This window comes from Pseudophryne corroboree, chromosome 10 (assembly GCF_028390025.1).
Source record: "Pseudophryne corroboree isolate aPseCor3 chromosome 10, aPseCor3.hap2, whole genome shotgun sequence".
NCBI classification, from domain to species: domain Eukaryota; kingdom Metazoa; phylum Chordata; class Amphibia; order Anura; family Myobatrachidae; genus Pseudophryne; species Pseudophryne corroboree.
In genome coordinates this window covers 188,098,295-188,122,197 of record NC_086453.1, presented here as the reverse complement: position 1 = coordinate 188,122,197, position 23,903 = coordinate 188,098,295, and the positions used below count along the sequence as shown (strand labels likewise).

The following is a 23,903-nucleotide window of genomic DNA, read 5'->3' as shown; positions in this document are numbered from 1 at the left end:
AAGATCTAAAGTCATTTTTGGGGTTCTGTGGCTACTACCGGAAGTTTGTGCATCACTACTCAAAAGTGGCACAACCCCTAGCGGAATTGACCCAGGGGTATCCACCGGTTCATAAGAGTGCTACCTATCCAGATAAAGGAGAGAAACATTATTATAAACCTCGGGAATCCTTTGGAATCCGGTGGACAGAGCAGTGTGAAGAGGCGTTCTGTAAGTTGAAGGATAGTTTAACTCAGTCACCAGTATTAGCGTACGCTCACCCTGAGCTCCCTTATGAAGTGCATGTAGATGCTTAATTTGAAGGCCTGGGGGGAGTGTTATACCAATTGCAGGACCATCATCTGAGACTCATCTCCAACGTTAGCCGGGGACTGACAAGAAGTGAGAAGATTTACCCGGTACATAAATTGGAATTCCTAGTGCTAAAATGGGCTATCAACGAGAAGTTCCATGATTATCTGTATGGCGTTCACTTCACTGTACAAATGGATAATAACCCTCTTACCTACATTCAGACTTCCGCCAAGCTGGATGCCACTGGTCACCGGTGGCTGGCCGCGTTAACCAATTATGACTTTAAGATCAAGTATCGCCCAGGAATTAATAATCAGGATGCGGATGCTCTGTCTCGAATGCCACATGTAGGTCCATGTAGAATAGGAGATGACTGGATTGAAGTTCCGGCAGCTGCCGTAAAAGGCTTGTGTCAACAGATAAGCGTCAATAGGTATATCGAGCCGGCAGCTATATTGACAATTGGAGCGTTGGATTCAGCCATTCCTCCAGCATATTGCAAGTTGAGTCGACCAGAATTGGAGGCGTTAGGCTTGATTACCCGAGAACAAATTGCTCAAAAACAACGAGAGGATCCTGATGTCTTCCACATTTTAAGGATGGTAGAGAACCTGAAACTGACTATCAATAGAGCCCATCTGTCCTGACAACTGTTGGCGACAACTAAAAAGATTGAGCCTGAGGAAGGGTATTTTATACCGGAGTGTTCATAAGAATGATGGAACTCATAAGTTACAGTTAATATTGCCCACTATATACAAGCAGATGGTGCTAGAATCACTGAATGACAAGCATGGGCATCTAGGATATGATAAGATGCAAGGGTTAGTCTCTGACCACTTCTTCTGGCCCTTTATGAATACCGACATTGATAAATTCTGTAAGACCTGTGGAAATTGCATCCTCCGTAAAACTTTACCAACCAAGTCTGCCCCATTAGTGAACATACAGAGTTCCGGACCCCTGGAGCTGATATGCATTGATTTTCTGACTCTGGAAGGTCCTGATGAGAAAGACAGCCATCTACTTGTTGTAACTGACAACTTCACAAGGTACGCCCAAGCCTACCTAATGGCCAATCAAAATCTGTGACAGTTGCCAAAACGTTGTGGGACCGGTTTTTGTACATTACGGCCTACCCGCCCAAATCATCTCCGAGCAGGGGAGGGAACTTGAGAGTAGGGTGATTAAGGAGTTGTGTCAATGCTTCGGCATTCAAAAGACCAGAACCACTCCATACCAACCCTAAGGTGATCCTCAGCCAGAGTGCTTTAACCGGACTTTGTTGAACATGCTGGGGACACTCAACTCCAAAAGGAAGAAAATCGATGGCGACAGCATATATCCCCATTAGTTCACACGTACAATTGTACTAAGAACGAACTAAGCCACTGGATATAGTCACTATTATCTTATGTTCGGGCGGGAAGCTAGATTACCCATTGACGTTTGTTTGGGAACACAGATCAATACCTCATCGACGTCATCCCACACACAGTACATTAAACGGCTTAGACAGCAGCTAAAGGAAGCACACAAAGTGGCGCAACTAGCTGCTACAAAAGTGGGAGAACGGAACAAAGCTCTGTTTGATAGTCACGTGAAGGAGCAGAGTTAAGGCCGGGAGATAGGGTACTCATTCAATCCTTAGGAGTTCTGAAGAAACAAAAGTTACAGAATCGGTGGAGATCCGAGCCGTACATGGTCATGAAACAGTTACCGCATATCCCGGTATATCTGCTGGAACCAGCGGATGGATCAGGGCCTGCGTTGAAATACCATCGGCAACATTTGCTACCTATTGTGCAGGACATTCGGTGGGAAAATGATGAGGTTGTAGGTACCCAAGGAAACCCGGACAACCATGCTAAACTTTCGGCTGCAGACGAACCTATTGCCAGTGAAGAGGACGACTGTACGGGGGTAGATGAGTACCCCTTCGGATATTATTATAAAAATAGGGAAGGTACAGGACCTGAGCCAATTGCCGAAAAGGAGCCCCTTGAGTCGGAAGGTTCAGGCATTACTGGTAGTTGGGGGTCTGAGGGTGATCGTTTGGGGATGAATGAGGAAAGTTGAGGAATAGGTGGAGATTCGGAGTCACTAGATCATTCTGGGACAGGATCAGGAAGTATGTCAGAGAGACCACCTATGTCCCCAAGGCCACAAAGGATTAGGAAGCCCCCAAAAGTACTCACCTATGAACAGTTGGTACTCCCAATGGAAATTCCGCTGGTATTGCATCCACACCTAGTACAGTCATGGCCCTACTTTGGGTATAACCCATGTTAGTAAACGAGGGAATGGTAATGTCCACTATTATTTTACGTGCACTCACCAGGGGGGGAGTGTAGCGCCCTAGTTATAGGATGGTAAAGGGGCTATGGTAATAGTGTGTAAGATATATATACAATATATAAATATATATAAATAGTATATATAGTGTAATTCGATAATTTAAAGTCAGCTAGCACTGAGTGGGGTGAAACCGCATGATTGGAGACCACCGGACTTTAGGGATACCAGGGCACGAGGGGACTGGAGAGAGTCTTCCAGAAGCCCCTCGAGCTGAGCAGAGGAGATCGCGCAGGCAGAACATAAGAGGAGCAGCGCGAGAAGGAGAAAAACTGTCTTACCGGATACCGGAGAGGTGCAGAGAATGCCGGGACAGCATAGAAGGTAGTCTGGAGTCACGGAGCCCGGACCAGGTACGCTGTAGCAGAGGCAGCCCTGGGAGAGCCAGCCCCAGCTGGGGAGCCGAGGAACCGCGGCGCAGCCACGGAGGGCTGCTGAGATGGAGCGGAAGCCGGGGATTCCTGGTCCCAGTGGAGACATTAGAAAGCTGAGGAGGCCGGACGGACAGGGGCTGAGCTAGGCAGTGCTGACACCAGCGGGTCACCGATCAGCATTTCCGTTGGCTGGAGGGATCGGAGTGACGGAGGAGGTGCCAGGTGTCCCCAGGTGACTCCATAGTAACCAGGGAAGCGGTTACTGTGTGTCCCGCATAGTGGAGGTGGACCTGCATCAGACTGAAGAAGCCCGCCAGCATACTAACAGGAGGAGGAGTTGGGGGAGTGCCAACCCACTACCCTGTGACTGAAAGGACTGTAAGTGAACTGAATTAATACTGCACACTTACACAAAGCCCCATAGCTACATATAACTGCAGAGACCATAGCAGTGAGATTACAGGAGAATCAGATAAGGGGCATGTTATTATCCCTGCCCACCATTCACTCAAGCTTAAGAGTGACCAAATTAGAAAACCCGCCACTGTAGCATCATTACTTGAGGGATGTGTCTTGAATTCGTCCGATAGTCACCGGCTTTGCATACTAATACTTCAGTCTTAACTAGTAACCCGTTAAGGATTGTTTTGCTAAGAAGCAAAAGAAAGGCTGTTTGGTATGTCTCTCTGGGGCACACTTTATTTTAAATTAACTGGATGGTGAAGTTATGAAACCGTGATATATGATGTATTAAAACTTAACTTTTAATATATTCAACAGACGAAAAAATTATATACTACAAGATTAATTAATTAACAAATTAGCCATATGAGAAAAAATCTCGCTGCTTAAATCAGCAAAATAGGTTAAAACAAGTATTAAATAGCATATATAGATGACGATATAGTGATATGTCACTCGCTTATTTAGAAGTGGGTGACAGGAAGTTTATCTATACACCCACTGTATTTTAAGCGAGTATTACTGTTAGACATTTGTCCAGTGCGAAAATAGAAATCCTTGTTATCTCTATCAATTTATGATTGGATATACACATGTATATTTCATATGAGAGATACAAGAGAAAACCGGCTTTTATATTACCGGACTCCTATTAGAGTGGTCAGCTGAAATGCGTATTCTGCAATGTGTAGCTTGCAAATAAGTTTTGCTGATCAATGAAAGGTATGTACCCTAATGGGACTACAGTACCCAGTATTCTCAGAAGGTCACCCTTTCTGGTACTGACCGGGCCCAGTGCTGCTTGGCTTCCAAGATCAGACGAGATCGGGCAGGTCCAGCATGGTATGACTGTAGAAAATAAGGTAAATACCTCTCAGCATAGAAAATGGCTGCTACTCTTAGCAGGTTGAGGTTCCGTGATCAGGTATGTCAAGTTCTGAATGGCCTATTATTGGCCCTAAGGGAAGACCCCCGTGGTTTTAAGGGGGACCAAAATGTGGAGAGATTATTCACTAATGAAATCCTCCACGTTGGAATTGTGGTGAGGAACACATATAAGAATCACCTCGGACGAATTAAGGTGAGACAATTGTAGTAATAGTATGTCAAAAATTAATGTGATGGGATTATAGTAGAAAGTCTTGCGGAATACCATAAGCAGCACCCTATCTCATTGTAACGAGATGTGGCTAATTTAAATAATTTCCACAGTATAGCTAAGTATAATGTGAATGATTCATGTATCAAAATGACAATGCCCTTAGAATACACCACTAGGGCTGCAAAGGCAGCTGACTGTACAATCATATAAACAAATTGACATAAGATGTTGCATAACAATGTCTGGGCAGCACATTTTGGTCCCCCTTAAAACCACGGGGGTCTTCCCTTAGGGCCAATAATAGGCCATTCAGAACTTGACATACCTGATCACGGAACCTCAACCTGCTAAGAGTAGCAGCCATTTTCTATGCTGAGAGGTATTTACCATATTTTCTACAGTCATACCATGCTGGACCTGCCCGATCTCGTCTGATCTTGGAAGCCAAGCAGCACTGGGCCCGGTCAGTACCAGAAAGGGTGACCTTCTGGGAATACTGGGTACTGTAGTCCCATTAGGGTACATACCTTTCATTGATCAGCAAAACTTATTTGCAAGCTACACATTGCAGAATACGCATTTCAGCTGACCACTCTAATAGGAGTCCGGTAATATAAAAGCCGGTTTTCTCTTGTATCTCTCATATGAAATATACATGTGTATATCCAATCATAAATTGATAGAGATAATAAGAATTTACTTACCGATAATTCTATTTCTCATAGTCCGTAGTGGATGCTGGGGACTCCGTAAGGACCATGGGGAATAGCGGCTCTGCAGGAGACTGGGCACAAAGTAAAGCTTTAGAACTACCTGGTGTGCACTGGCTCCTCCCCCTATGACCCTCCTCCAAGCCTCAGTTAGGATACTGTGCCCGGACAAGCGTACACAATAAGGAAGGATTTTGAATCCCGGGTAAGACTCATACCAGCCACACCAATCACACCGTACAACTCGTGATCTAAACCCAGTTAACAGCATGATAACAGAGGAGCCTCTAGAAAAGCTGGCTCACTACAGCAATAACCCGATTTTTTGGTAACAATAACTATGTACCAGTATTGCAGACAATCCGCACTTGGGATGGGCGCCCAGCATCCACTACGGACTACGAGAAATAGAATTATCGGTAAGTAAATTCTTATTTTCTCTAACGTCCTAAGTGGATGCTGGGGACTCCGTAAGGACCATGGGGATTATACCAAAGCTCCCAAACGGGCGGGAGAGTGCGGATGACTCTGCAGCACCAAATGAGAGAACTCCAGGTCCTCCTCAGCAAGGGAATCAATTTTGTAGAATTTTACAAACGTATTTGCTCCTGACCAAGTAGCTGCTCGGCAAAGTTGTAAAGCCGAGACCCCTCGGGCAGCCGCCCAAGATGAGCCCATCTTCCTTGTGGAGTGGGCATTTACAGATTTTTGGCTGTGGCAGGCCTGCCACAGAATGTGCAAGCTGAATTGTACTACAAATCCAACAAGCAATAGTCTGCTTAGAAGCAGGAGCACCCAGCTTGTTGGGTGCATACAGGATAAACAGCGAGTCAGATTTTCTGACTCCAGCCGTCCTGGAAACATATATTTTCAGGGCCCTGACAACGTCTAGCAACTTGGAGTCCTCCAAGTCCCTAGTAGCCGCAGGCACCACAATAGGTTGGTTCAGGTGAAACGCTGAAACCACCTTAGGGAGAAACTGAGGACGAGTCCTCAATTCCGCCCTGTCCGAATGGAAAATCAGATAAGGGCTTTTACAGGATAAAGCCGCCAATTCTGACACGCGCCTGGCCCAGGCCAGGGCCAACAGCATGACCACTTTCCATGTGAGATATTTTAACTCCACAGATTTAAGTGGTTCAAACCAATGTGACTTTTGGAACCCAAAAACTACATTGAGATCCCAAGGTGCCACTGGAGGCACAAAAGGAGGCTGTATATGCAGTACCCCTTTTACAACGTCTGAACTTCAGGGACTGAAGCTAGTTCTTTTTGGAAGAAAATTGACAGGGCCGAAATTTGAACCTTAATGGACCCCAATTTCAGGCCCATAGACACTCCTGTTTGCAGGAAATGTAGGAATCGACCCAGTTGAATTTCCTCCATCGGGCCTTACTGGCCTCGCACCACGCAACATATTTTCGCCAAATGCGGTGATAATGTTTTGCGGTTACATCCTTCCTGGCTTTGATCAGGATAGGGATGACATCATCCGGAATGCCTTTTTTCCTTCAGGATCCGGCGTTCAACCGCCATGCCGTCAAACGCAGCCGCGGTAAGTCTTGGAACAGACCGGGCCCTTGCTGGAGCAGGTCCCTTCTTAGAGGTAGAGGCCACGGATCCTCCGTGAGCATCTCTTGAAGTTCCGGTTACCAAGTCCTTCTTGGCCAATCCGGAGCCACGAATATAGTGCTTACTCCTCTCCATCTTATCAATCTCAGTACCTTGGGTATAAGAGGCAGATGAGGGAACACATACACTGACTGGTACACCCACGGTGTTACCAGAGCGTCTACAGCTATTGCCTGAGGGTCCCTTGACCTGGCGCAATACCTGTCGAGTTTTTCCAAACGGTTTATAATCATGTGGAAGACTTCTGGGTGAAGTCCCCACTCTCCCGGGTGGAGGTCGTGTCTGCTGAGGAAGTCTGCTTCCCAGTTGTCCACTCCCGGAATTGCTGACAGTGCTATCACATGATTTTCCGCCCAGCGAAGAATCCTTGCAGCTTCTGCCATTGCCCTCCTGCTTCTTGTGCCACCCTGTCTGTTTACGTGGGTGACTGCCGTGATGTTGTCCGACTGGATCAACACCGGCTGACCTTGAAGCAGAGGTCTTGCTAAGCTTAGAGCATTGTAAATGGCCCTTAGCTTCAGGATATTTATGTGAAGTGATGTCTCCAGGCTTGACCATAAGCCCTGGAAATTCCTTCCCTGTGTGACTGCTCCCCAGCCTCGCAGGCTGGCATCCGTGGTCACCAGGACCCAGTCCTGAATGCCGAATCTGTGGCCCTCTAGAAGATGAGCACTCTGCAACCAACACAGGAGGGACACCCTTGTTCTTGGTGACAGGGTTATCCGCTGATGCATCTGAAGATGCGACCCGGACCATTTGTCCAGCAGGTCCCACTGGAAAGTTCTTGCGTGGAATCTGCCGAATGGGATTGCTTCGTAGGAAGCCACCATTTTACCCAGAACCTTTGTGCATTGATGCACTGAGACTTGGCTCGGTTTTAGGAGGTTCCTGACTAGCTCGGATAACTCCCTGGCTTTCTCCTCCGGGAGAAACACCTTTTTCTGGACTGTGTCCAGGATCATCCCTAGGAACAGAAGACGAGTCGTCGGAACCAGCTGCGATTTTGAAATATTGAGAATCCAATCGTGCTGCCGCAACACTACCTGAGATAGTGCTACACCGACCTCCAACTGTTCCCTGGATCTTACCCTTATCAGGGAATCGTCCAAGTAAGGGATAACTAAAATTCCCTTCCTTCGAAGGAATATCATCATTTCGGCCATTACCTTGGTAAAGACCCGGGGTGCCGTGGACCATCCATACGGCAGCGTCTGAACTGATAGTGACAGTTCTGTACCACAAACCTGAGGTACCCTTGGTGAGAAGGGTAAATTGGGACATGAAGGTAAGCATCCTTGATGTCCAGAGACACCATGTAGTCCCCTTCTTCCAGGTTCGCAATCACTGCTCTGAGTGGCTCAATCTTGAATTTGAACCTCTGTATGTAAGTGTTCAAAGATTTTAGATTTAGAATCGGTCTCACCGAGCCGTCCGGCTTCGGTACCACAACAGTGTGGAATAATACCCCGTTCCCTGTTGCAGGAGGGGTACCTTGATTATCACCTGCTGGGAATACAGCTTGTGAATGGCTTCCAAAACTGTCTCCCTGTCAGAAGGAGACATCGGTAAAGCCGACTTTAGGAAAGGGCGAGGGGGAGACGTCTCGAATTCCAATTTGTACCCCTGAGATATCACCTGAAGGATCCAGGGGTCTACTTGCGAGTGAGCCCACTGCGCGCTGAAATTCATTGAGACGGTCCCCCCACCGTGCCTGATTCTGCTTGTAAAGCCCCAGCGTCATACTGAGGGCTTGGCAGAGGCGGGAGAGGGTTTCTGTTCCTGGGAACTGGCTGATTTCTGCAGCCTTTTTCCTCTCCCTCTGTCACGGGGCAGAAATGAGGAACCTTTTGCCCGCTTGTCCACGAAAAGACTGCGCCTGATAATACGGCGTCTTCTCATGTTGAGAGGCGACCTGGGGTACAAACGTGGATTTCCCAGCTGTTGCCGTGGCCACCAGGTCTGAAAGACCGACCCCAAATAACTCCTCCCCTTAATAAGGCAATACTTCCAAATGCCGTTTGAAATCCGCATCACCTGACCACTGTCGTGTCCATAACCCTCTACTGGTAGAAATGGACAACGCACTTAGACTTGATGCCAGTCGGCAAATATTCCGCTGTGCATCACGCATATATAGAAATGCATCTTTTAAATGCTCTATAGGCAAAAATATACTGTCCCTATCTAGGGTATCAATATTTTCAGTCAGGGAATCCGACCACGCCAACCCAGCACTGCACATTCAGGCTGAGGCGATTGCTGGTCGCAGTATAACACCAGTATGTGTGTAAATACATTTTAGGATACCCTCCTGCTTTCTATCAGCAGGATCCTTAAGGGCGGCCATCTCAGGAGAGGGTAGAGCCCTTACAAGCGTGTGAGCGCTTTATCCACCCTAGGGGGTGTTTCCCAACGCACCCTAACCTCTGGCGGGAAAGGATATAATGCCAATAACATTTTAGAAATTATCAGTTGTTATCGGGGGAAACCCACGCATCATCACACACCTCATTTAATTTCTCAGATTCAGGAAAACTACAGGTAGTTTTTCCTCACCGAACATAATACCCCTTTTTGGTGGTACTCGTATTATCAGAAATGTGTAAAACATTTTTCATTGCCTCCATCATGTAACGTGTGGCCCTACTGGAAGTCACATTTGTCTCTTCACCGTCGACACTGGAGTCAGTATCCGTGTCGGCGTCTATATCTGCCATCTGAGGTAACGGGCGCTTTAGAGCCCCTGACGGCCTATGAGACGTCTGGACAGGCACAAGCTGAGTAGCCGGCTGTCTCATGTCAACCACTGTCTTTTATACAGAGCTGACACTGTCACGTAATTCCTTCCAACAGTTCATCCACTCAGGTGTCGACCCCCTAGGGGGTGACATCACTATTACAGGCAATCTGCTCCGTCTCCACATCATTTTTCTCCTCATACATGTCGACACAAACGTACCGACATAAAGCACACACACAGGGAATGCTCTGATAGAGGACAGGACCCCACTAGCCCTTTGGGGAGACAGAGGGAGAGTTTGCCAGCACACACCAGAGCGCTATATATATACAGGGATAACCTTATATAAGTGTTTTTCCCCTTATAGCTGCTGTATCTTTAATACTGCGCGTAATTAGTGCCCCCCCTCTCTTTTTTAACCCTTTCTGTAGTGTAGTGACTGCAGGGGAGAGCCAGGGAGCTTCCCTTCAACGGAGCTGTGAGGGAAAATGGCACCAGTGTGCTGAGGAGATAAGGCCGCCGATAAGGGGGCGGAGCCTATCTCCCGTTTTTCTATGTATTCTGGCAGGGGGTTAAATGCATCCATATAGCCCAGGAGCTATATGTGATGCATTTTTTGCCATCCAAGGTGTTTTTATTGCGTCTCAGGGCGCCCCCCCCCAGCGCCCTGCACCCTCAGTGACCGGAGTGTGAAGTGTGCTGAGAGCAATGGCGCACAGCTGCAGTGCTGTGCGCTACCTTGTTGAAGACAGGACGTCTTCTGCCGCCGATTTTCCGGACCTCTTCTGTCTTCTGGCTCTGTAAGGGGGCCGGCGGCGCGGCTCTGGGACCCATCCATGGCTGGGCCTGTGATCGTCCCTCTGGAGCTAATGTCCAGTAGCCTAAGAAACCCAATCCACTCTGCACGCAGGTGAGTTCGCTTCTTCTCCCCTTAGTCCCTCGATGTAGTGAGCCTGTTGCCAGCAGGTCTCACTGAAAATAAAAAACCTAAAACTAAACTTTTCACTAAGCAGCTCAGGAGAGCCACCTAGTGTGCACCCTTCTCGTTCGGGCACAAAAATCTAACTGAGGCTTGGAGGAGGGTCATAGGGGGAGGAGCCAGTGCACACCAGGTAGTTCTAAAGCTTTACTTTTGTGCCCAGTCTCCTGCGGAGCCGCTATTCCCCATGGTCCTTACGGAGTCCCCAGCATCCACTTAGGACGTTAGAGAAAACAAGGATTTCTATTTTCGCACTGGACAAATGTCTAACAGTAATACTCGCTTAAAATACAGTGGGTGTATAGATAAACTTCCTGTCACCCACTTCTAAATAAGCGAGTGACATATCACTATATCGTCATCTATATATGCTATTTAATACTTGTTTTAACCTATTTTGCTGATTTAAGCAGCGAGATTTTTTCTCATATGGCTAATTTGTTAATTAATTAATCTTGTAGTATATAATTTTTTCGTCTGTTGAATATATTAAAAGTTAAGTTTTAATACATCATATATCACGGTTTCATAACTTCACCATCCAGTTAATTTAAAATAAAGTGTGCCCCAGAGAGACATACCAAACAGCCTTTCTTTTGCTTCTTAGTAAAACAATCCTTAACAGTTTCTTCTGAAATAATGTCCGGGAGCACCGCCAACCCTGTTCTGCCCCAAAAGCTTTTTTAGGCAAAATGGGCAGCTTTATGTTGGTTTAAATTCTAATTTCTTATTTCATTGGTATCATAATTCTGTATCAAGTAATGTACAATCTGGTCCAGTGCAGACTCCAAAAAAACCCCACCCAGTATAATTTAACTTGTAACCCTTAAATGATGTTTTAGGGGGGATTAGAAGAGGAGATAGCAAGACACATTGGGTAGTAGTAAGCCGTGGAGACGTCGGAGCCACTTACACCTGACATCAGGAATAGGCAGGGGGCTAGTCGAATATTGTGCCAGGATACAGTTGCCCGGAGAGATACCGCAGCTATCATAGACAGGTTAATATATGGAGCTGACAAGAAAAGTGAAAGTGGGCAGGAGAGACAGGTGGTGAATGAATTGCAACATATGTAGCGGTACTATTAGTAAAAGGAGCCTGCAGAAGGAACTAGAGAGTAACCACACGGTGGCAATAAACGTAGCAAAGGACTGTTCCAATAACAACATTAGTGCTAGTGAGTAACTAAAGGAGTTCTAATGCTTCAATTTACATGTATTGTGGAAAAAAGGGTCTGAAAACAGTCTGAACTATTTCCCTATTCTACCCCCGAGGAGGCACAAGGTAGATAGGACCTACCGTAAATAGTGTGCAGTGTTCGGATACACCCGACAGGGAACTGAAGGACTGGCCAACCATATCAAGGAAGTTCTTAAGTGCGTTAGTTTCATTTGAGAGGAACTATTCTCAGTGGAAAGAGATTCACTCGACAAGAGGGTCGAGACCTGCAACTCAGCAGTAGTACAGAGAACTGTTACTCATCTTCAAGGGCCCCAACGATAGTGTAATATTGCAGCTGCTTGCACAATTACAATACCCGGGTATTTATAAATTAACAACTATATTTTTTTGGTCTACAACATGGTAATTTTTGTATTGCATGCACGGGAAAAGGACAGGGTACTATTATTATACAAGTTGCCAGTTCATTATATGCTGTTGTTTAAAATATACGTAACAAATTATGAGCTGATGACTTTGTGGTGCATTATTGTGTAATAAATGCTTACCAGCCTATTGGAATACCTGACCGAGGAGCCGAACTCCAAGAAGAAGAACAGGTGGTAACTGTATGTGTTGTAATACTTAGTAAAGTGTATATATAACTACCTTTATAGGCTTTCCCAAGCAAGCCCAGGATAGACGTAGTGCTTGGGTGGAGGCACGCCGTAATAGATATTGATAGTAATCCAGGCCCCAAGGGTCAGAGAGAGTGGGGGAGGGTTACAGTTACACTATCTTATACTCCATACTCCCTTTGATGACACCTAACCCCGGGTTTTCTATACCTGTCCTATATTGTCTTGAACTGTAAGTGCTGTTTTCTTGTTTGCTCGTTTGATTATGTACTGTGTAATGGGTGCTGCAGATCCCTTGTGGCAGCATATAAATAAAAGATAATAATAATAATAATAATAATATAAATAGGCAGCCAGGGCATAAACCATCCTGTGATAAATCCTGAGTTAAAACCTGTGACAGGCATTACATGCTATCAAAGTAGATGCCCCTGCCTGTTTTGCCTTGCTTTTGTTAGACATGGTAACAGAAAGTAGTGAACACACACAATATGGTATTGAGCAGTGTTTAACAGGCACAGCATGTGACAATGAGCGCACACAAATACAATTTTTAGTAAAGTATGGCAACCCAAAGTATGGTTAACAGTTAACCATACTTTGGGTTGCCATACTTTAACCCAACACACCTGTATTCAAGAGTTACAGAGAGAAAACAGGTACAGGGAAAGATGATATAATGTACAGATTGAATAAAGAGAAATGAAACAGCAGCACTAGCATAATATTACAGTACAGTACAATGTACAAAACAAAATTCAACTGCAATGTACACTGGTATCAACTACACAGCACTTTGGAGGAGGCTGGTAGGATTCAGCATTTTGTATAACCTGCTATGCAGGGATATGCGGTGAGGTAAATGGCTCAGGATCCACTGGCTAGTACCAGAGCCAGATTTACACACAATAAATGAGCTAAAGTGTTCATGTGGGCATTATTCAAAGGTGCAGAGGTATAAACTCCTGGAAATTTTGTGAGTTTTGATCAGAGATGTGCGGAGAAGATAGGTAAGGGAGCCAGAGGCACTGCCTCACCTGCCATAGACTTTTTACTTCAGAGTTTTGACCATAAAAAGGATTAGAATAAAACAAAGAAGATATTTCTAACATATTCTTTGTATTTTTCATATACTTTATACAGTCAAAACTCAGTTGCAGACGTTCGTATGACAGGAAAGGCTCTGCCTCATCCCACCGCATGTCACCGCTGCTATGTAGGAAAGGTATACAAGTAGGGATGTAGTTAGTCAGGAGATCGCTGGTCACAATAACGATCCCGATATCCCACCGGCACTCAATCCCGACAGTGGGCATGCTGACTAACAGGGACTATTCCCACTCATGGGTGTCCATGGCACCCATAGAGTGGGAATAGAACCTGTGGCGATCACAGTTTGCCACCAAGCCTGCAGCGTGGCGAGCGCAGCAAGCCCAAAAGGGGCTTCATTGCACTCACACACACCCCCACCAGCATTCTGCGGCCGGGATCCAGGCTGCCAGTAACCCATACCCAACCCTACAAGGAGACACAGCCCACCGCCTCTGGAGACCTTCAGAGCTCTATACGATGGCCACTCAGTGTCTCTTGAGAGGAAGGAGGAGCCCAGGGTGTGAAGACTGCTGTGAATGGTGCCCTGGGCTGGAGGAGGGGCCGTTGGTAATCCCTTACCTCCCCTGTGCTGAATATTACCACCGATTCTCCTGCCCATTAATGGGTCCCCAGCGCCAGTGTACATCAATGCCCTGGTGGTCTAGTGCGGCTGCAAGTACACTTAATGGACTGCGCAAATAGTGGGTCCCACAAGTGGGAACCCGCCTTACCTGTCCCCCATGTCTCCGGATGCAGTCCTGGGGCGCCCCTGAGTCTTGTTAGTCAGAAGGTTGCAGTGGGAGTCTCGCCGAAATCACCTACCCACTCCTGGTGGGGTTGATAGAGAGACAACTCTGCCATCCTCTGGACTGCCAGGAGCTGTCATCCCATTGTAAAAGACAGAAAAGTAAAAAAAAAAGTTAAAAGCTTAGGCTGCAATCTGCAGCTCCTGTTCAGTGTGTCCAGCTCTGTGCCGGCACAAAAAAAAACCTGATGTGCCCGAGCATGGGGGCAGAGTATGAAGTGGGAAGAGCCCAGTGCATCCTGGGAGGCTCACAAGCTTATTGTTTGGTGACAGTCCTAGTCTCCACCAGCATCATACCCCAAGGTTAAGAATTAACCAAAAGGAGACCATGGATGAAGAAATAAGGATTAAAATTGTTAAATAGATACAAGAGATAGAGACAATATAAAAAATAAAATAAATATACACATAAAATAGATGTTATAGTCAAGTATACAGGTAAAGTGTTAAATAGACATTATTAACCCAATAACTGTATGAGAAGTGTAAAGTGGTATCATAAGTAAGAAAAAAAAGTATGTATAAACGTCTTTGCAATCATAAGTTATGAGCGGTCAGTAACAAAAGACTTATAATGTACTGTACATTATAAATATTAGACATGACTTGCATCACCCATTCGAACATTCATAACTTGTAACTCATCAATCTTATTGCTAGTCACTCCTTACATCTTACGCCTTACATGTAAGAGACTTGTTTGATTAAGACAATTGGAGACATCCTAAAATAGACACTGTACATTACCAAATGGACACAAGAGCTCACAATCATTTTCAGTTTGGTCACAGAGTTCTTGAAAAAATTTATATTTCTCCTTAAAAGTTCTAGCACTGAGTAGATAGCCATGTTGTTGGATAGTCCAATATTCTTGACATTAATAAGGATTCATGCACTGGATTAAAAGTAATTCTTGTCAAAACTGTGGCCGTTTAATAATTCTGGTACATTTCTGCTGCAGTCAGTTATTCTGTAGGTAAATTAATACAGCACATTAACAAGAATACAAACACATTTTATTAGTTAAGAACACTGACAATGTACTTAGTGTGGTACTTACAATTTTTATGCTCAAGTCAGCGCCTGACGTATTGTGGCATAATGGGATAAATATACGTTATGGTAAGAACTTACCGTTGATAACGGTATTTCTCCTATGTCCACAGGATAACAATGGGATATGATGGAGCGATAGCGGATTGGCACCAATCGATCACAAGCTTTCAGTCCTCCCAGGATGCAACTGGCCCGTCCATATATCCCCGCCCATTGGCTCAGGCAAATCAGTTGGATTCCAAAGCATTTAGGCAGGAGCATCATGTAGAGCCCTAATCAGGCGAGAAGAACACATTTGCATACCCTTCCGTACAAGAAGGAAGAGGTTAGCGAGTAGAAAGATCCTCATATCAGGTGCGTCAGGGTGGGATCCCTGTGGAACCTGCGGACATAGGAGAAATAGCGTTATCAACGGTAAGTTCTTACCATAACATATATTTCTCCGGCAGGGTCCACAGGTTATCCACAGGATAACAATGGGATTTCCCAAAGCAATTTTTAGTGGTGGGGAAGTTCCTGATTCGTAGAAGAACCCTTCACCCAAATTCAGCGTCATGAGAGGCAAAAGTATCCAAGGCATAATGTCTATGAGTGTGTTAATGGAAGACCATCTGGCTGCATTACATATCTGTTCCTGCTTAAGCATCATGCTGTGCTGCCTATGAAGGACCTACTGTACCTTACAAGTAGAATGAACAGAGACATTAGCCGGAACAGGGTTTCAGCTTGAGAGTATGCTTCTGAAATCGTCATTTGAAGCCATCTTGTCAGCGTCTGTTTTGTAGCAGGCCATCCTCTCATGTGAAATTCGTAGAGAATGAAGAGAGAATCTGTCTTTCTGACAGCACTGGTACAACCCACGTAGAACCTTAATGCCCGGACTATGTCCAGCTACGCATCTCCCGAAGAAAGTCCTGATACCTGAAAAAAACGGGACTACAATTTCTTCATTAAGGTGGACCTTAGATCCCACCTTATGAAGATAACCAGATCTAGTTCTGAGAACTACTTTATCTGGATAAACATCAAAAAAGTAGATTTACATAACAGTGCTCCTAAATCTGATACTCTTCTAGCTGATGCCATAGTCAGCAGAAACTTTAGCTGTTAACCAATTAAGATCCACTTTTTTAAGTGTTTCCAATGGAGCAACTTGAAGGGCTTTGAGGACTAGAGTGCCATCCCAAGGCACCGCAGGCGGAACAAAGGAAGGTTTAACACGCAGCATTCCCTGGAAAAAGTGCGCCCATCCTGAAAATTGGCAATTTTCTTTCGGAACTAAGCAGTCAATGCTGACATTTGCACTCTCAAGGAAGCCATCCTTAAACCTTTATCCATTCCCGCCTGAAAGAATGCTAGAACCCTGGGAATTCTGAAAGATTTTGGGACCATAACTCTTCCATTACACCAATGATTATAGGCTTGCTATATTCGGTGGTAAATATGAGCCGAGAAAGTCTTTCCTGCTCTGAACATTGTTTGATTTACCTGTGAGAATCCTCTTGACTTCAGGATATAGATTTCAAGAGCCACGCCGTAAAAGACAGTTGATCCAGATGTCTGTGATAACAAGGACCCTGCATTAGCAGATCTGGGCATTGAGGAAGCAGAAGTGGAGCGTCCATCGACATTCTCTGCGGATCTGTGTACCAACGCCTTCTGGGCCAAGCCGGAGCTATTAGAATCACGGCACCCTTAGCTTCTTTTATCTTCCTCACTACCATGGTAGCAGGATGTTTGGAGGAAAAAGATACGGCACTTTAGTTGTATTTTCCTCACCATCCTGGGTAGCAGGATGATCCGAGGATACACATAAGTGAAATGAAATTCCCATTTTATAAAAAAAAGATGTACACAAAGATCACTACCTGATCCCTTGTTCCTAACACGTATATGGGTCTTTTGCAGATAGTAAGTCATGAGATCTATCTCTGGCAAACCCCATTTGTCTACCCGTGTCTGAAAAGACTTTTGGGTGTAGAGCCCATTCGCTTAACTGAATAGCGTGTCGACTGTGAAAGTCTGCTCTCCAGTTTAGGACTCCTGGAACGAATACTGCGGACAAGGCTGGAAGATAGAGCTCTGTTCACTTTAATATGTGACTTACCTTCTTCCTTTATGTTTAGCTGCGTGTTCCTCTCTGAAGGTTGAGGTAAACTAATGCCATTGCCTTGGCCCTGCAGATCTAGACTGGTTTTCCTTTAGGAGTGTCCCTTACCCGAACCAGGATCCTGTTTATGGCACGAAGTGCTAACAGGTTTATTAGCAGGCAACTTTCTTCTGTGGTCCATAGTCCCAGAATATTAATCTTTCGGACAATGGCCATCCCCAGCCCCGAAGACTGGCATTTGTTGTCAGGATCTCCCAACTTGATATTTAACAAGGTTGTCCCCTTGTCTAAATGGGATGTCTGTAGCCACCAGGCTAATGACTTTCTTACCTTCTCTGACAGTACCACTTCGTCTTGAAAATAATTACGGCAGCAGTGGGATCTGAACTCGCTCCCCCGAAGAGACTGGAGCCTTAATACAGCGCTTTAGACTGCTCGGCCATGCTACCACATCGTTTACTGTCCATCTGGCCCACGTACAACACCTGTTATTCACAGGTGGTCTCCTATCAGAGATTTTAATCAGGCACAACACTGCTTAACTTCCAACATCAGATGAGATTGGACCTATCCAGTGTGATGTGGCTGTTGATAAAATCAGAAGCTGCAGAAGTCTTGAGTGGAATTGTTCATACTCCACCATGTCGAATGTTGACACCATCAAACCCATCATTCGTATGCTGTGTGACTTGATATTGTTTGACTGTGTAACAACTCCTGAGTCCTTGACTGTACCTTGGATATCTTATTCCGAGGTAAATATTTTCTGCAGGCTTTGATTCAGTATAGCCTCCTCGTGAGTCATCCGCTGTGACGGAGCCAGGGATGACCTTGCTCCATTTATGAACCACCCATACCTCTTCAGACAAGTTTTTGTCTATTCGGGATAGCACAGAAGCCTTTCCTGTGATTGTTACAGAAAAAAAGGGTGGTCGAGGTATGGCAATTTTCTTATCCCCTGCTTGCAGATATAAATTGCCATAATTATTTTGGAACATACTCTGGGGCTGTGGCAGCTAACCCAAAGGGTAAGACCTAGAGATGAATGATGCTGAAGGAAGGTAAACCTTGAAATAACACTGATGGACAGTGCTATAGAAAACTGTAGGTAAGCATCCTGACTATCCAGGGATACTATGTAATCTACTGGCTCCTTATCCCAACTATGGAGCGCATCCATGTGAACCGTGGTACCCAAACCTATCTGTTTAGGATTTTAGAGATTGAGAATGGAGAAAAGAATCCTTCTGAATCAAACCCAGGTTGGAGTAAACCCCCTGCATGGGTTACCGGGATGACTACTCCTGACAAAAGCAATTTCTGAACTGCTTCTTGCAATCCCCTTATCTTCGCCTCTGCCCGGGACGGGCTGGAGCAGAAGAATCTTCGAGGAAGATGCTCTTGAAAGGAAAGCATAAACTAGAGATACCGCTTCTTGCACCCAGGCATCTGTTACCAGATCTGTGCAACCTATGAGGTCGGCTCCCTACCCTGGGATCCTCCAGAAGAAGGCCTGCACCATCATGCTGATGGGTTATTCTCTGGTTTGGAAGCTGGCCCTCTGGTCGCTGTTACGAACCTACTGCTTTTCCTTTTATGACCAAAAAGGCCGAAACCAGACCCCTAACTAGGGGTTACATGTGGAAGGAAACATGACCTTCTTCGAGTCTGATTCTGACTCCCCACTATCTGCTTCTTCAAACATAGACTTTCAGCCAAAGTCAAGTTCCCAGAACCTTCTTTGATTCTGTATCAGCTTTGCCTGTAGTAAGCAAACTGATCTGTTAGCGGCTATTGTTAAGGTTGATGCCCCAAAAGCATAACCCATATCTTTGCTGCCTGTTACATGTAAGCTATATGGGATTCTTGCGCCCCTGCAGGTACTGAAAGACCGTTGATAAAGCTAAATATTTATCTTATATAATACCCTTTATGAGGTCTAAGAACACTGTACGCTATTTACGTATGGAGTACCGTAAGGGTACGCATGTTGCGTAACAATCGCTTAGCCGTAGTCGAGACGCTCAAGCGTCACGTTCGCTCACGGCCAAGAGATCACAGGCAGGCACGCTATTGGCTGCCGACTAACGTAATGATTCGCTATAGCGTAGCGGACGCTCGGGACCACGAGGAGATCACCAGCGGCGCTGACGCTCACAATGTTAAACCTTTATATCTAAACCATAAACAGTGTATTATGCAGTAAGACCTTAGTGTAGTGATAGAGTGTAAATGCAGTACAGTATAACCTTATTAACTTAAAAGCTGTTCGAGCGTCACCGACGCTCTGAGAATACTTAACACTATAAGAAATACACAGATACCGTGCTTAGGGTCCAACGCCTTATATATATATTATGAATGTTATACTTGCAAAAGAATTAATACAATACAAGTCATACACTACAATATAACATAGACTAACTAACCAGATAACTACACGGGAAATACAATACAATACAATTACGTTTTAAGGGAAAATAAGAGAGAAAGAGGAGAAAAGAGAGAGAGAGAGAGAGAGAAATGGCTCACAATAACAGTAAGATCAATATGATTGCGGATAAAACTACACATGTGAGAGACAATCGCTGCGCAGTTAGTCAATGCTGAGAATCTTTGTGGAGAAAATACTTGACCTTACCCATACTGGCTGTCCCTATATACACAACCCTACAATACCGCATGGGACAGAAGCTAGACTCCATTTTGGGAAAACTCCCATGATTCCAAAGACTGCACCATATGGTTGAAAGGGGGAGGGGAAAATACCCGGCAGCAGCCATTTTAGATTTGCAGGTCCAAACACATGGCACTCTCTGCTACACCACAATCACATAGCAGAAGACACAAGACTCCATTTTATTCCAAAATGTCCAAGCCTCAAAACAATGCATATGTTCTGATTTTACAATTCCAAACCATCTAAATCACCTTTCACAATTACAATCCAACTTCCTAGAACCATCTTATTCAATTTCACATTCCAAACAACTTCAGTATCTCAATAACCAGAGCATATTCATCACAAGACCAGATCACAATGTAACCACACATATCAGCCTGCCATTGCTACCAGCACATATTCCCAGATCTATCACACAAACAAGTTACAATATCCTATTTAAACCAGCACCATTGACCTTAAAGCAATCTGTCTATATTTCCTTATCTAGCCATGTGAATTCAATACTTAGCCTTTAGTTTGGAGGTCAGTCCTGGGGATGTAGCCGCCATGCTGCTGGGTGCCAGGTAGCTGTGTGAGTAGCTACAGTATATCTGTCCTCAGAGGCCCCAAGCAAACTGAAACTGACTTCTTTTCTAGCCATGCCTGTTTTCCTAGTCCCTGGGGGAGGGGTCTCTTTTGCTTTGTATATGCTAATCAGGTTCAGCCCTGAAATCTTAGTAAAGGGTTGGCTTGATCATTCATTGTTCTAACAAAATGATCTTAGCTTTTATACATATAATCATATCTATCCGCTGCAATGTCCCACAACTTCACAACAATCCTCAAACTAACCCACACATCAATCTGCTTGCTTCAATACCAAACATGACGGGCGCATCTGGTTCTGTTCAAATAATACACATTCATGACATCAATTCATCAGCCAATTCTAAATCTCCATGATGTCTGGTGCCCGACATTATCATAACCATGTACTGTATGAAACAAGCGCCGAATCCATCTCCGTGCCATGTCTGAGCAAATGCGTGTGTTACCATATATTGCTGTGCTCGCTGCGCATATTTGCAAGTATAGCGACTTAAATGTGTGTAGTTTGTATGTTCTCTCTATGTAATATTTTTGACTTTGACACCGTCTTCCAGTACCTCAGCCCAGGCAGCCATTTGCTTTTAAGCAAGCTGAAGTCCTGGATGGCCTTATGACTGCCCTAGACAGAGACATTGTTTTTTTTTTTTAAACTATTACTCCTTTGATGTTGAAAACTATTACTCCTTTGATGTAATAGTTACTCTTTTGATGTTGAAAACTGTTACTCCTTTGATGTTGAAAACTATTACTCCTTTGATGTTGATGGCAGAGGCCATATAGATTTTTGCACTATCAAATGATATGCATATGAGGCACTTCTTTTTTTTTTTTAACAATCCCCAGCTGGAAAAGGATATTGGAATGTAGCCCAAACCTTTTCCTGATTCTCAGCTGTGGGTGTCCCCCTTGAGGAGGCCCTACCTGTTTTGGGACATTAAAATACGGGTGCCTTATTTTTAACCAAGGCTCTGCTGCCTCTAAGAACAGACTAGCCTTTACTGCTCTTATTGTTTCAGTTTATTCACTGAACTGATACCTTTTACCTGTTCTTTGTGTGCTGAAGTAGAGTATATAGAGCTTTCATCGGCTGATTATCATCATGTGTAGCCTGTGAAGTGGATGATTTATTTATACTCTGTTTATCAGCTTGACTTATTTGGAGAAGCTGTTGGGGATATACCGTATGTAGGGAGCTGCATGTATGGATTTTAATGAACCCCATTCCTGGTATCGAGACTGTAGGAATTAACCTTTCAGCCAAACTGGACAAGGTCTATGCAAACATCGCCCAAGAGAGTCTATCTATACCTGGTGTCGATCGGGGACCTGAACCTCCAACCATTTGCACATAAACCATCCTGTACCAGATCAGAAAGGATAATACAGTTTTTGCAAACAATATAATATGAGTGGTTGCTGGTGTTACTGTAAGTGCACCCTTGTCACTTTTGCCGCTCATAGACATGATAAATAATCAGCACTTTCACAGTGTACTACACAATTTGTGAATGTAACCACTTTATCTCTCTAAAGTGATATCAATCTGACTCTACCCATGCACAGGCATTGAGGATCAGTAACCAGCTGACAAACATATCTGTTTTATGCAGACTTTAACGTATTCAGACGCAAATGCGAAGAAAACCACATTAATGTACACAGACTCATATGCAATAGGCACTAAACTTAACTATTCATACTAACAGAATTTTATTGCTGTATAACCCGTACTCAGTAGAGTGGGATACAGGGAGACTCACCTCACTTCCAAGATCGACCAATACGTTAACGAACGCTGAATGGATTCAGACGCTACTAGTGTACACTGTCGCTCCAAGAACTTTAAGTGGACACAAACGCACTGTGCATACAGATGCACCGGTCATACAGACACCTGTACTGCGACCGGGTCTCCTCGCGGTAGCGCTTCGTGAACACAGAAGCAGCTGCCTATGCTGCGACCTAGACCCCTTGTGGTAGCGTCTGAAACGGAAGTGAGGCAACCGTTCATGGCGGGAGACTGGCGGAAACTGGTCATTAACTGGGGGAGGGACGACCAGGAGAGCGTCTGACTCCCCACCGTTGACATCAACCCTGGGGATCGCAGCCTCATGCTATTCCTGGTGCCTTATGATCCCTAAGACCTAGCGCTGGAGCACCCGTGGTCGCGGCGCGCCAGCTACTGTTTGGTAGTCTCCTCCCAATACAGTTCAGCTGTGTCCGTATTCCCCCTCTAAGTGGAACCGATGCCTTACCTTCTCCCGTGCTCCGGCCACAGCCTGGTAACGTTTGCTGGACCTGCTAGTACATCCAACACAGACGCCCGTCGAGACAGCACTTGTACCGTGGGTAAGCGTTGTTGTGACTTGGCGGAGAGTTGTTGGAGCGACTCTTTCCAATATGCGCATAAGACGCTGTTAGGAAAGATCACTCAGAAAACATAGTAAGACTATAAAAATAAAATAAGAAAGGTTAGGTCTGCCAAAAACAGCAGCCCTGTGACCATGCTCCGGCTCCTGCCGCACCAAACAAAAAAACGGATTTGCCTGAGCCAGTGAGCGGGGATATATGGATGGGCCCGTTGCATCCTGGGAGGACTGAAAGCTTGTGATAGTTGGGTGCCAATCTGCTATCGCTCCATCATATCCCATTATTATCCTGTGGACCTTGCCGGAGAAATCTACAATCAAAATGATGAAATGCAGGCAACACACTTAGACACAGATGTATGAGCCTTCATTTAGACAAATTACTTGATCATGCCAGTCACGCTTTTTCCTGCTCTCTAAGTTTAAAATAGAAGGCCATCTGATCACACTTCTATGTACTCCATTTGTACATACCAGGCTTTCCTAACCTCAGACCTCAAGGCACACTAACAGTGCAGGTTTTAGTGATGTCCCTGCTTGAGCACAGGTGACTTAATTAGTACCTCAGTAATTTTAATCTGTGCTGAAACCTGGATATCACTAAAACTTGCACTGTTAGTATGCCATCAGAGGACTGAGGTTGGGAATGCCTGGTATATACCACTGACAGAACTGACAAATTGGCCTGATATTGCTGTATTATTACAGGATGAGTAGACCTAATTTCATCACTATATACAGTTACCTGGA

General features: G+C 45.0%; 2 pseudogenes; one reads left to right on the top strand and one right to left on the bottom strand.

The window, feature by feature from the left end:
- Positions 1 to 4,223: 4,223 nt before the first annotated feature.
- LOC134967998 (5S ribosomal RNA) lies at positions 4,224 to 4,342 on the bottom strand (annotated as a pseudogene).
- A 638-nt stretch (positions 4,343 to 4,980) lies between these two features.
- LOC134967243 (5S ribosomal RNA) lies at positions 4,981 to 5,099 on the top strand (annotated as a pseudogene).
- Positions 5,100 to 23,903: the final 18,804 nt, after the last annotated feature.